The sequence below is a fragment of the Lepisosteus oculatus genome, unplaced genomic scaffold (genome assembly GCF_040954835.1).
Source record: "Lepisosteus oculatus isolate fLepOcu1 unplaced genomic scaffold, fLepOcu1.hap2 HAP2_SCAFFOLD_48, whole genome shotgun sequence".
In the NCBI taxonomy this organism is placed as follows: domain Eukaryota; kingdom Metazoa; phylum Chordata; class Actinopteri; order Semionotiformes; family Lepisosteidae; genus Lepisosteus; species Lepisosteus oculatus.
This window is the reverse complement of record NW_027168020.1, coordinates 16431-29619: the sequence shown is the minus strand read 5'-3', so window position 1 is coordinate 29619 and position 13189 is coordinate 16431. Positions and strand designations below refer to the sequence as shown.

Sequence of the window (13189 nt, the reverse complement as noted above, 5' to 3'; positions counted from 1 at the left end):
GCTAGGAGAGACCTAGAAGCGAGCTTGAAAGAAAAAGAAAAAGAAATTGAGAGTTTAAATGAGCTCAGCCAGGAAAGGCAAAAGGAGTTAGATGCTGCCGTACTGGAAGCAAAACAGGCTAGATCCCACTTACATGCCAGCCCACCTAGCAGCCCGGAGCGCTCACCCAGGAGGTTTCTCCCGGCCAGGGTCTGTGGTCGGATCGGCATGGGGGAGATCGCCGAGTCCTGCGCGAGACGCAAGGGCGATTCAATTCAGGCATAGACCCCCTGCTCCTGATCACGGCCGTCTCCCTGCCCACGGAGAAACTGTAAAAATTAACCTCCACTCCCTGAGGCAGTTAGCCAAAGATGTAGAAAGGTTTGACCCGACAGTGTCAGGGAATAATGTGGAGACCTACATTGATGAGCTGAGATATACTTTGCAGTTTATGCCCGAAGCGTCCGAACAGGAAAAGGCTATGTTAGTAAGGAAAACTACCAGCCGAGCGGTCCACGAGTGGATGTCTAGACAAGGACCTGAGGTCTGTAATAGCTTTGAGGAGCTGTGTCAGGCAATGATCGGAGAATTTTCGGCTTTTATAGATCCCATATCTGCCGTGGCCACAGCGCACCATATTAAGCACGAAAAAGCTGAAGCCCCTCGCGACTATTACCCCTATTATATAATATTTTACTATTATATAACTTGTAAAATATTACCCCCGGTCCATTCTCTTCCAAAAGTGAGAAACACCTGTTTTCTACATTTTGTCTGTTTTAAAACCATATCTCTTTAAACCAAACCAAGAGTTTGTCTTTTGCACTGATATTCTGATTCATTTCAATTTCAAAGAAAAAAAAAAACATTATCTTCCAAAGCATCATAAAATTGTCCATTCTTCCAGACTCTACTTCTCTCTTGTAGTAGTACAGCAGACCTTTCCAGGTGAGCAGATCACAGAGTCCGAAATATGCTTCCTCCATCAAGCAAAGTACCTGAACATGACTCGGTCTTCATAAAAGCGCCCCTGTAATAAAGAAATTAAATCCAAAATCAAGAGGGCAGTTGCCTACTGAAGTTCAAGAAGTCATCAATTTTAACCTAGCAACACATTAAAGGCTGCATCTATACAAGTACGATTCTAGAAATGCTCACCAGATTACGTTTTAAGAAAGAACTGCGCCTCAGGTTCCGCCGAGATCTTAACTCGGATGGCAGGATTCAGAGTCCGGAGTGCGGACTGATGGCGCACGGAGGGTCCACATACTGTGGATCCCTCAGTTTTCTTCCGCGTGTTTAAACCGCCAGCGTGTGGCTCTCCTGTCCCCGTGACCTCATTGCTCTGCTCTCGCCTCTGTGCAGCCGAGCCCGACTCATGGTAAAGTGGAAAAAAATATGCCCTCAACGTGGGATTTACTCTGGATCGAGGATAGATGTCACCTTTTTATCGTTGAACAGGATGTATGTGATGTGGCGACTAGGTTCAATTTTGTATCCTTTTAAAAGATTAAGGACTGGGGTGAGCGGGATTTATCACCCTTTCAGCTAAGAACCTGACGTGAGCACCGTTTAAGCTGCATAGACTCGGTCGTTTAACTCTTCTCCATTAGCAGGGTTAAGGTTAAAGAAAAAAAACATTGCTGACTTCTTTTTTTTTTGCCAGCCGCGAGCGCTGATTAGCGAGGTTTGTATTTCATGTTTTGCAAGTTGCATCCATTTTAAGAAAAACAAGTCGTTCAAGACAGGAAATGAATACTTGCATTTAATTAAGTCTAGGCGTATGCGGTTGTCCATAATGACCAGTTCTGTTCGAGAACACAGCACAAAAAAAGGCACCGCTGGGATTCGGACCCAGGATTTCTTGTTTACTAGACAGGCGCTTTAACCAACTAAGCCACGGCGCCCCGGGAGTACTGTTTTTTTGCAGCCACTTGGACACACCACTCAGACACATCTGCATTCGGTGTGTGCTCCGCCTGCTCGCTGAGCAAGTTGCCACCTTTACATACAATAGCAACATCGACACCAAGAGAAAGGATGACAAATGGCTTTTATCTGGAACTTTTCATGTCCAAGGAGCTCAATGTGCTTTCTGTGTACAACAGGGCCACTGAACTCCACACTGGCCACTGAACCACAGCAGTGGCTTGCTGGCTTGACATCTCCCAAGGAAAATGTTGAAATCGCATGTGGAACAGGAAAAGGACCCTCGAGTACGAGGGAAAAAAAAGAAAAAGATCATCTGGAGCGTGCCAACCCGTGTCTGGAAAGCCCAGTTTCATTGACGAGGTGGCCGAGTGGTTAAGGCGATGGACTGCTAATCCATTGTGCTCTGCACGCATGGGATCGAATCCCATCCTCGGCGCTCTCTATGTCTGACACGTGTGCCTGTTAGATGTTGGCCCTCCTTCTGTTTGCTCCAGTACTAGAGCTGTACATTTTCTAGCGGTGGCTGAACATGGTATAGTAGGCTAACGTCGGTATCGAGCAGTGGCAGTAACAGTATTTACGTGCCGCTGCTGCCAAGTGGCTCTGGGTTGAGACCGCATTTTCACTTACTTGCAGCACAAACGGAGAAAGCGATTTTTGACAGTCTCTCGAGAGACTGCGCTAGGTGTTTAGGGATAGACTTTGTCAGTTCCCCCTGGGATGATGGCCTCTCAAATAGTTTGTGATTCCTCTAGACGTTTATACAGTAGAAGCCTGCTTCGTGGCTTAAATCCAAGCTAAGGAAACGAGTTAGAGGTCTGATGCAGAACTGCACTGTATGTGTGAGGAAAGCTGCCCCCTTCTGTTCCATGTCGACCGAACAGAGGACTGTAAAGGATACGACCAAGAAACTTTAGGATGCTGGTTGGAATCCAGCTCCAAAGAAGCCCCTTTGGGTGTTATGTCATGAAAAAGTAAGAACAGAGAATCTCCCTTTGATCAAAAGCGCAACAGAACTGTTTTCCGTGGAGCAGGTTTCAGACCCGTAGACCTGTTTTATTTGTATGGCGTTCGTAAGCGCGCAAAACAAGGACAATTCCTGCGTCTAACACGAATGTAAATGCTTTTGAAAGTGCAGTGTGGTGCAGCTTGTAAAATCCTTGTCCACATTTGTGGTTTGTTGATGTTTTTTTTCTGTCTGCCAAAGTTGCATTTTGACATCCGGACGGTGAGACTTTATCATTTGAACGTGAAGCCAGCCTTAAACCCTCTGAGGCGTGTCTGTCTGCCGGCATGTATCTTGTGAAAGGTATTTTTTTTTTAACGGAGAGCGACTTTAAAAAGGTTTCCGCAGACACCTCGCACTCCGGAGGAGGAATGCGGCGGCGGCGAGCTCACTGTAGTTGTGGCCGAGTAGTTAAGGCGATGGACTTGAAATCCATTGAGGACTCCCCGCTCAGGTTCGAATCCTGCTGACTACGGCGTCTGCTGCACGTCGCCTTGTGCCTGTGTGGCAAAGGCGAAGTGCTGCTTCTCCTTTCCTGGTACTATAAAAATGCTACATCGCTTGGTCCTGCTTCCATGGAAAGCAGTTCTTCAGGTAATTCTACTCTCTTACCAAAGCTGTTAGGTTCCTTTCCGTGGTGAGATGGGTTGTCATGCAACGCTTCCACATAGTGCCGACAGACAAGTGTGTTGCGGGAGAAGAGAAAAGTGTTAGAAGATTTAAGAGTTTCTTAGGTGGAGCCAAAATCAAGTGTCACAAATGCAAGTGGGAAGATTTCCAATGTTTAATATGGTCAAAATAAGCGGAAGTTATCTGCTGGTCCGGCACAGTTTGCCATGCTTTTGTCATATACTGTAAAGTGGTGTCGAACTGGGTGTCGAACTGGAGCCGCACCATTTGCATATGTGAGGCTCCAGTTATACATCGAGTGTCACATTAAATGACAAAAATGAAGAGAGTTGTAGCAGCTGGAGAGGTTTTCTTACAACTCTTGAGCTGACACAGTTTTGGAAAATGTTTCCTTCACGCTGCACTGTACAACATAGGCAGCCAAGAGTCTCCAAAACAAAACAGAATGGACAGATAGGATTCCCACTCGTCCTGAAGTTCCCAAAATCCAGCACTGAGCGTAAACAAAGTGTCTAAGTAGCGTGGTAATGCTAACCCTAACCCTAGCTGGAGTTTGAGCAATCCAGCACTGAGCGTAAAAAGATGAGTCAAAGTTACGTCTAATCGGATTAGTTTCCTTAGAGCTGGTTCAGAGTTTGCTCAAGAGTTTACCTTTCACAGATGCGCAAAGAAGAATGTTGGGGGTGCACGCTTCAAGGCGCCTTACAGCTGTAGGGAGTGATTCGAGACGATTCGTGGCGTGTGCTCGTTCCCATGTACCGTACGCCCCGGGGTGCAGTGCTAGGATGACGTACAATACCACTTGGGCACGTAACGGCGTTATGTGCAGGGTTTTCGTTTGTTCGTTTTGTTTTGCTCTGCTTTGCTTTGTTTTGCTTTCCATCGCGTTGGTAAGAGCGTAAATAAAAATGCGATTCCTGCGTCTACCACTAATGTAAGAGCTATTTCAAGTGCGACGTGGTGCGGCTTTTCAAATGCTTGTGGGCATTTCTCTGTTGTTGATTCTTTTTTTGTGTGTAACAAAGTGGCATTTTCATGTCCGGACGGGGAGACTTTATCATTCCGACATGAAGCCAGCCTTAAACCCTCTGAGGCGTGTCTGTCTGACGGCACGTATTTTGTCAAAGGTATTATTTTTTTTTAACGGAGAGCGACTTTGAAAAGGTTTCCGCAGCCACGTCGCACTCCGTGTTAGATTAAAGGAGGAATGCGGCGATGGTGAACTCGCTGTAGTCGTGGCCGAGTGGTTAAGGCGATGGACTCGAAATCCGTTGGGGACTCCCCATGCAGGTTCAAATCTTGCCGACTACGGCGTCTGCCGCACGTCTCCTTGTGCCTGCGCGGCAAAGGTGAAGTGCCGCTTCTCCTTCCCTGGTACTATAAAAACACTAAATAGCTTGGCCCCGCTGCCATGGAAATGAGTTCTTCAGATAACCACACATCTTGCGTTCGCACCTCTGGTGTTCTACTTATGCCTTTGAAAACCTAATGAATAAAACTGAAAGAACCGACACAATATGTAGGTGCTCGTAAAGCATGCATTAAAGAACTGTTAACAGCAAGGGTTTCAGTGGGTTAACTGAGGAGAAGGCGTGATCGCTAATTGTTGACTTTTTATTTGGTGTTAGAAACACTCTTACTGTGCATGACGTGCAACAAATTTAGCCACAGAAATTGCATCACGCTTTCATGTATGCTATTGCAGACACCAACGTTGCCTAGATAGAAAACCGAAATAGCCGTGGGTTTGCTTGCTGGTCTGAAGGATCTCTCTTCGAATCTCTATCATTTGTCAATGGAAGTAAAAGGTGCTGCAATCTGATACGTTCAGAATCAAACCCGCAGCTGTTGTTCGACTTTATTTCTTGACTAATTACAACTGAGTGTCGCATGAGCAGTTACGTAAACTTGTCTGATATATTTGAACACAAATGCCGTTCTTCAATTAAAACTAACAGTACATTGTCAGGGACATTCAGTTCTATACAAACAAGAGACAGACAAGAGAACATTTAGTATATAATAGACAGAAAGAGGTTCGAATCCTGCCGACTACGTTGTCCACCTCCTGTCGTTGTGTTTCGGCGCAAGCAAAGAAGCGCCCCTGTTCGGTGTTCCTGGTGGTTTTAAAATGCCAAATTGCTTGTACCCGCTCCCTTGCAAATAAGTTCTTCAGCGTCCGCGAATGGCATTTTACAGCTGGAAGCAGATGTCGACGCTTTTTGCACAGAGCACCAAAAAAGCGTCTTTTTTGAAGGCCCGGGTTCTGAGCGTTGGTGGTTCAGTGGTAGAATTCTCGCCTGCCACGCGGGAGGCTCGGCTTTGATTCCCCGCCAATGCAGTGGCTTTTGCAGCTAGCTGCTCCATCACTTGCATCCCCTTGCAACTCGCAACTGAAAACCCACTGAAGCTAAGCAGGTGTGAGCCAGGTCAGTACCCGGATGAGGGTGAGCTACAGGGAAAAACAAAGCTTCCAGCTGGAAGCGGTGTTAATGGTGCCGGCGGTGGGGCGCTCACCCTGAGGTCTGTGCGGGTCCCAATGCCCCAGCATAGTGACGGAGACACTGTGTTGTAAAAGGGCGCTGTCTTTTGGATGAGATGTAAAACCGAGGTCACATCGCTCTGTGGTCATTAAAAATGACCACCAAAACCTTTGACAAAAGCTCTTGGTAATTGATCGTCTTCAATAATGCTTCTCCTTTAGGTACATTTTAAATCAGCTGAAAAATTCTGTGAAATGGGGGGCACTTCAGGCCAGTGTAGGATTTGGGTTACAAGAACCATGAAACTGCATGAGAAAGCCCTTACACTGAATTACACGGCTTTCTATTCAAAGGAGGGCAAAAGAAATTCCCTGAGTTCGATTTTTTGCAGCACAGAGAGAACCACTGTCGTGAGGCCGGTTAGCTCAGTTGGTTAGAGCATGGTGCTAATAACGCCAAAGTCACGGGTTCGTGCCCCGTACTGGCCAGGTCCTTTTCTCCTCTCTTACCAAAGCTGTTAGGTTCCTTTCCGTGGTGAGAGGGGTTGTCATGCAACGCTGCCACATAGTGCCGACAGACAATTAAATGACAAAAATGAAGAGAGTTAAAGCAGCTGGAGAGGTTCTCTTACAACTTTTGAGTTGACACAGTTTTGGAAAATAATTCCTTCACGCTGCAGTGTACCATATAGGCAGCCAAGAGTCTCCAAAACAAAACAGAATTGACAGTCATATAATGTCCATTAACCCCGGTTTTAAACGCAGCATCATGTCTGCCATCATAAGAATATGAGTCCAATATTTTAGAATATAGTCAGAATGACTTCTAACCTTAGCTGTGGTGTCTTTAATCCCTATTGCTCAATGCATGGTGTACGTACTGCATACATGTGTCTTGAGAATGAGGAATGGGCCCCTGAGACAGTCATTTGCCTGTTTCACAAATGATCGTATTTTACTAGAGATTCTGTTTGGGATTCAGATGTGCATTCGGACAGCAATCCCTTTCAAGAAATGATATGTTCTGGATGAGGTCAAAGGTGCTAGAACACTGTATTTAGGATGTGTTTGCAGTGATTGTGTGTCTCCTGCTTCAACGCAGTGATATATAGATGTGCTCCTGTAATTTATTGGTACATGCCCAGGGCAGTAAGTAGTCTGAGGATTTATTTCCAGACGGCATAGAGCAGTGAAGCACTTCTACTTAAATTATTACATTATACACAATTTGAGTTCATTTTAAAAAGTAAAAGGTAATGAAAGGAATGCATTTTCATAAGAAAGATAATACCGATATGCATGTGATAATCTTCCTTATATCATGTAGTGCGTCATTTGGACACTTTGTGGGCTTGAAATACAAAGAAAATCATGTTCTATGGTACAAGATAAATACAAAACTTAATCATTTATTTTAATTAGATTTGTTTATAAAGCATAAGCAATCATTTATTACATTAATATATGTGAAAATGACATTTTAGCACCATAATATTACATACAGGTCTCTAGCTTCAACACAGTGATATATATATATATGCTCAGTGATTTATTGGTACATGCCCAGGGCAATAATCAGAATTAGTATTTGTTTCCATACGGGCTACAGGTAATCTTGTGAAATACTTCAACACACTGGATCGCAGATTTAGACCCCCTGCACTCTTACTCCTTAAAAACCAAAGAAATGAAGATATGTAGCAATCACATTGTAACAGGGGTGACAGTGACTTAATGCTTATACTACTGGACTTCTGGTACCTTTAGGGTACGGTGTTCCCTGAAGGGCTCTCAAACCCCGCATTTCAGATGCCTAGCTGTATTGCTGATGTGTTGCACCTCAGAATCACTTTTAAACCTTACCTCTGGTATCTTTAATCCCTATTGCTCAACGCATGGTGAAAGTATTGCATAAATGTGTCTGAAAATGAGCAATGGGCACCTGAGAGACTCATTTGCCTGTTTCACAAATGATCATATTTGACTAGAGATTCTGTTTGGGATTCAGTTGTGCATTCTGACAGCAATCTCTTTCAAAAAATGATTTTACCTTATCGCGGCTTTGCCCTTCTTGCCTTTTTGGACAATATCTCCATCTTGTGGTCGTTGTTGGTAATGTCTAGACAATATCTCCATCTTGTGGTCGTTGTTGGTAATGTTTTCTTATGCCCTTTTTTTATTTCAATTCTCTATTAGATGATTCTAGAATCTCTACAATAGAGTTGAAAACATCAGTTTTATAGCAGACAATATGACATTATTTATAGTCCAATTAGAAATTTATTACCCTGTTTTTAACATAATAACAAATTAAAACTAAGTTTGGAACACCAGGGAACATAAAAAATGATTTTTAGGAAAACCATGAGGTTCTCTGTGTCCGATGCCTGCAAGGGGAGAAAGCTAGAATCCTTTGATTTTTCCAAATTTGAAAATAAACATCATATAACAACAGCTTTCATTCCTAGGAGTGAAAAACAACCATTTTTGAAGACATATTAGTTTCTAAAACACTACAATAAAGTTAAAAACATCCATTTTATATTACATTATTTTTTGTGAAATAATTAAATTGGCTTATTTCTCTCACATTAAATTGGCTACAAATGCAAGAATTCAACCAGATATTCTTGTAAAATGTATAATGTTGCATTGCAGTTAGTTAATGTAGTTAGTCCATAGTCAGCAATCTAAACTTTATTGTTAAGCTTTAATGATTGATGTTGTACCAGTAACCTTTAGAAATACTACAGTACTTCACAAATGCTTTGTGTGTTTGGAAACCTTTTGAGTAAAAGCCTTATAAAAATAGGTTTAGTTTTTACAGGACATCACAAAGAAATAGGATGGTATAATTCTTATAATTGCTTAGTGATTGTATTTGGAAGATTATGCACTAAACAGACTTCAGGAATGCCAGTGGATCATTGTGCTATTTGGAATTATTCCAAAAATCAAGTGACCTCTTTGCTGTAGTATTTTTAGTATTATTTATTTAGTATTAATAAAGAATAGATTTATTAAAGTCGTGCGATGTGCAAGCGGGATATGTAAAATAATTTAAAATAAAGTTTTTTATTATTGTTATAGAGAAACATGATCAGATTTTCCCTGGTTCAGAAACAAAACGATTAAAATCTGTAATCTTTCCACTTGTATGTCATCAGACATTAACGAGTACAACCCCCCTCTCTGCCGGAGTGCTGGCTGTGACGAATTAAACCAATTTCACAGGTGTTTTCAAAGTAGGAAGTACAGTGTTAACTAGTAGATGGCCTCCTCAATGAAATCGCTTCAACATGCTAATGCGTTGGTGTAACAGTCCGGGCGTGGCAAGCTTCCAATGTCAACTCGACTCGATTGGAAGACAATGAACGTATTTTAGCCCTAAATGAATTAATAGCAAACATGGTTTACATAAAAGACATTTTTCCAAGAAAGTTTATAATAATACAATCTATAGTTGAAATCTGAGCCTAAATATAAAGAAAAAAGCATTTTCAGAGAGCAATCACGCTGTGTTTATGTAGAAAAAGCGATTAGGTTTATGAGCAATCTAATTACCTATTCGCTTAAAACGCTATATAAAATAAAGTTTATTTAAAGATGAATGATAAGTGTCGCAGTTTTAATAATTTTCGTAGTAGGGCTTGGACAGATTCCAAGTGCATTTTTGCAATTTACGTTGCATTGTCCAATGTGATGTTGTAATACAGTTTAGAATACAGAAAGTCTAAACTGTATCAGCTTTATTTATGGGTTGCAATTTAGAAAAAGTCAAAAACCGCACTCAAAATCCAATTTAGAGCTTTCTGGCAAGAGGAGACACCCAAATTATAATGTAACATGCCACTGTTTGTGCATGAACAAAGTTATACTGCAATTTTCCTTAGATACGCGATTAAAAAAAATAATTTTTTTGAATCCCCGGCCAAACACATTCCATAAGAATCAGCGCTTTTATACAGTATATCGCCTTTAAACACGCGTTTACGATTTAAATCAAAACTCGATTCAAATCAATATAAATGTTTATTTTGTAACGCATAGGTGACTATTCATTGTTATTAAAAAGACGTAAATTCGATCATGTTGTGATATTTAGAAATATAAATTTGTTTTGATGCGAGTGAGGTTTTATTTAATCTCTGACCAAGGGAAATGTTTCATTTTTTCAAAGAAATGTTTGTTAAAAATTAAAGTCATAGTTCCATGAGATTCAACCACAGACCATGTGACATAGGAGTCAGGAACCTAACCCACAGCACCACCAGCACAGTCACATGCTGAGGGCTGAAAAAGCACTACAGAAACATTATCGACTATAAAATAATGTAATTAGGCACAGAAGAAGTTTACAGCACAGTACAATAATAAATGCTGACCATGACTTTAGAAGCATAAATTACCTTACACTCAATTTAAACACAAGCTGTCTTTAGCCCTCTAAGCTGGTTCATACAGAAATGTAGAGAACCAGGCTCAGAACACACAGCTTCATTAGCGAATACATATGCAGAACAACTAGAGAAGATGTTTTACAGAGGATGGATTTTTAGAAACATCCCATCAGTGACATCACTGAAGTCAACTCCTAGGTAACTGTCGTGTGGATAGTTTCACAAGAATCAGACAAAGGTTTAAGCATCGCTTATTTTAGATAAAACTGCAAAAAAACAACAACAACCCATAATGTACTTCTTTGCGGCTCTGTTTGCCCAAATCATATATTCACAACGTGAAATTAGAAAATAGTATTACGTAACCAAAAACCGCAATATGGAAACAGAACCTGTGTAATTGTTGACAGATGATGTACTCGTAACATTTTTACAAGACGAACTACAACATTTAAAAAATGACTTGTATGTACTTGATATCTCTAATCAATCCACTGCACTGCATTAAAACAAAACAAAAACTAAAACGCCCTGGGCATACCGTTTCGCGCTTCTTATCAGTTGCTCAAAAGCAATTTGACCGTATGAAATGCATAATATAAACCTAGAAACATATACGTGAGGAGTATTTACGTAGTATCGGTGTCAAGACATACCTCTCAAATACTGTAAATCAAGTTAAAAATATCTCAAGACCGATTCTGGTCATAATGAAACCATGTTTCGTGTATGTTTTCTTTAAAGTACCGAGACCAGCCATATACTGTATGTTTATGTTCCAAAATTAATATCGTTTATGGCCTTCACACGCGTTGCATTACGCTCCTATTCTTTTTATGCTCAGGCACTAAGATTTCCCTTCAGTGGTAAAATTCCATATAAATATTCAATACTTAAACGGGCACAGTTAAGACATTAAATATACATATACATATACATATACATATACATATACAAACTGTATACAGTACAGTTTGCATACGGTAATATGTTTATGTTCCTAAATCAATCTCTTTTATGAGCATGTGAAAGGAATGGTGAATCGATTCTCAAAAATTACTGTACTTTGCATGATTGGAAAAAAATGCGTGATTGCGAAATGCTGTGGTGTTACTTTTACAAAGAAGGTCAGTGAAAAAAATAATGTGGACCAGGGCAATACTTTGAGTTTACAGCTTGTCCAAGGTCATTTATTATTAATACTATTAGTAATATCTTCATTAAAGACTTTGATGGCTACAGCTCAAACATGAGAAGTTGAGCTTTATTAGCTCCACCTTGCGGAAATTCCGGATACTATTATTTTGCTAGCGGTATTTACCGGTAACTCGCGGTATTTACCGGTAACTCGCGGTAGACTGCGTACAGCGTACCGGAAAATAATGCAGTATCGCCCGCACATTTTGAATGGCTGCATCTGTAGCAATCATATTGTAGCAGACACTCATTTGCCTGTTTCACAAATGATCATATTTTACTAGAGATTCTGTTTGGGATACGGATGTGCATTCTGACACCAATCTCTTACAAAAAATGATTTTACCTTATCGCGGCTTTGCCCTTCTTGCCTCTTTGGACAATATCTCCATCTTGTGGTCGTTGTTGGTAATGTCTAGACAATATCTCCATCTTGTGGTCGTTGTTGGTAATGTCTTCTTATAGATAGATACTTTATTGATCCCGTGAGGGAAATTGCAGTGCAACAGCAGCTTAACACACACAACACAGCCACAGTGTAACGAATTATATAATAATAGTACAATACTGTATATATACTGTATATATATATATGAAACAGAAATAGAAACAGAAACAGGAATCGCTTACTCACCTGGAGAATCTCTGTAGGAATATATAGCATTTATCAATGGAAATAAAAGCTGCTTTAATACAGTGCATGTTCAAACTCAAACCCTCAGCTGCTGTTCTTGTTTGTTTTGGGACAAATTGCAACTGAGCATCGCATGAACCGTTACGTACCCTTATCTGTTAGGGAATTTCAAGGGAGGAGTTAGGTCAGAATGGGTAGGCTGCAAAACAACAAGTAAAGATTTATTCCAAGATGAAACGTTGTGGCGGTTTTCTTATCTTTTCAGCATGGACTAAACTTTTACGTGTTCCTTATATGCTATATATGTATATATTAGCACCAATGTCGTTCTTAAAAACTAACATGAAATTGTCAGGGACATTCAGCTATATACAAAGACGAGACAGACAAAGTAATAATTCTGTATTAACGTGGCCTACATATTGACGCAATGATCAAACTGACTGACATGTTCTGATTCAGATCCCCTGCAGTTCATGCCAATTAGAACAATAGCAATGCTGAGTCCTCCCCACCCTACTGAGCACAAATTCAGCTGCTCTCCAGTTCTGTTCTGCATGTTTTTTCATTGCAATTGAGCTCGGAGCTGGAGATGATCTCCATACAGTTCTGTGTTCACCAGCCCGCACTTGCGTGCTAATTTACGGGTTGTGGCAAATGCTTTTCTATAGTTCATATACATGACGGCAACCTGTTACCGAGGAACCTGAGAGGTTTAAAAGCCTCACGAGCCAGGCAGGACTCGAACCTACAATCTTCTGATCCGAAGTCAGACGCGTTATCCATTACGCCACTGGCCCATAGAACATGCGCTTGCACTCCACCACAGAGAGCTCTACACTGCTACTAGTAGTACACTTCCCCATCTAAATTTTCACAGCAAGAAACTTGTGTTTCCTACTATTTTTGTCAGGTTTAAAATATCATCT

At 41.2% G+C, this 13189-nt stretch overlaps 3 non-coding genes across 3 annotated transcripts; 2 read left to right on the top strand and 1 right to left on the bottom strand.

Annotated features, from left to right (window-relative positions):
• Nucleotides 1-2265: 2265 nt before the first annotated feature.
• On the top strand, nucleotides 2266-2347 carry trnas-gcu (transfer RNA serine (anticodon GCU)). Its single transcript has one exon. It is a non-coding gene; the product is annotated as a tRNA-Ser (tRNA).
• A 2429-nt stretch (nucleotides 2348-4776) lies between these two features.
• On the top strand, nucleotides 4777-4858 carry trnas-cga (transfer RNA serine (anticodon CGA)). Its single transcript has one exon. It is a non-coding gene; the product is annotated as a tRNA-Ser (tRNA).
• Nucleotides 4859-12987: 8129 nt separating this feature from the next.
• On the bottom strand, nucleotides 12988-13060 carry trnar-ucg (transfer RNA arginine (anticodon UCG)). Its single transcript has one exon. It is a non-coding gene; the product is annotated as a tRNA-Arg (tRNA).
• Nucleotides 13061-13189: the final 129 nt, after the last annotated feature.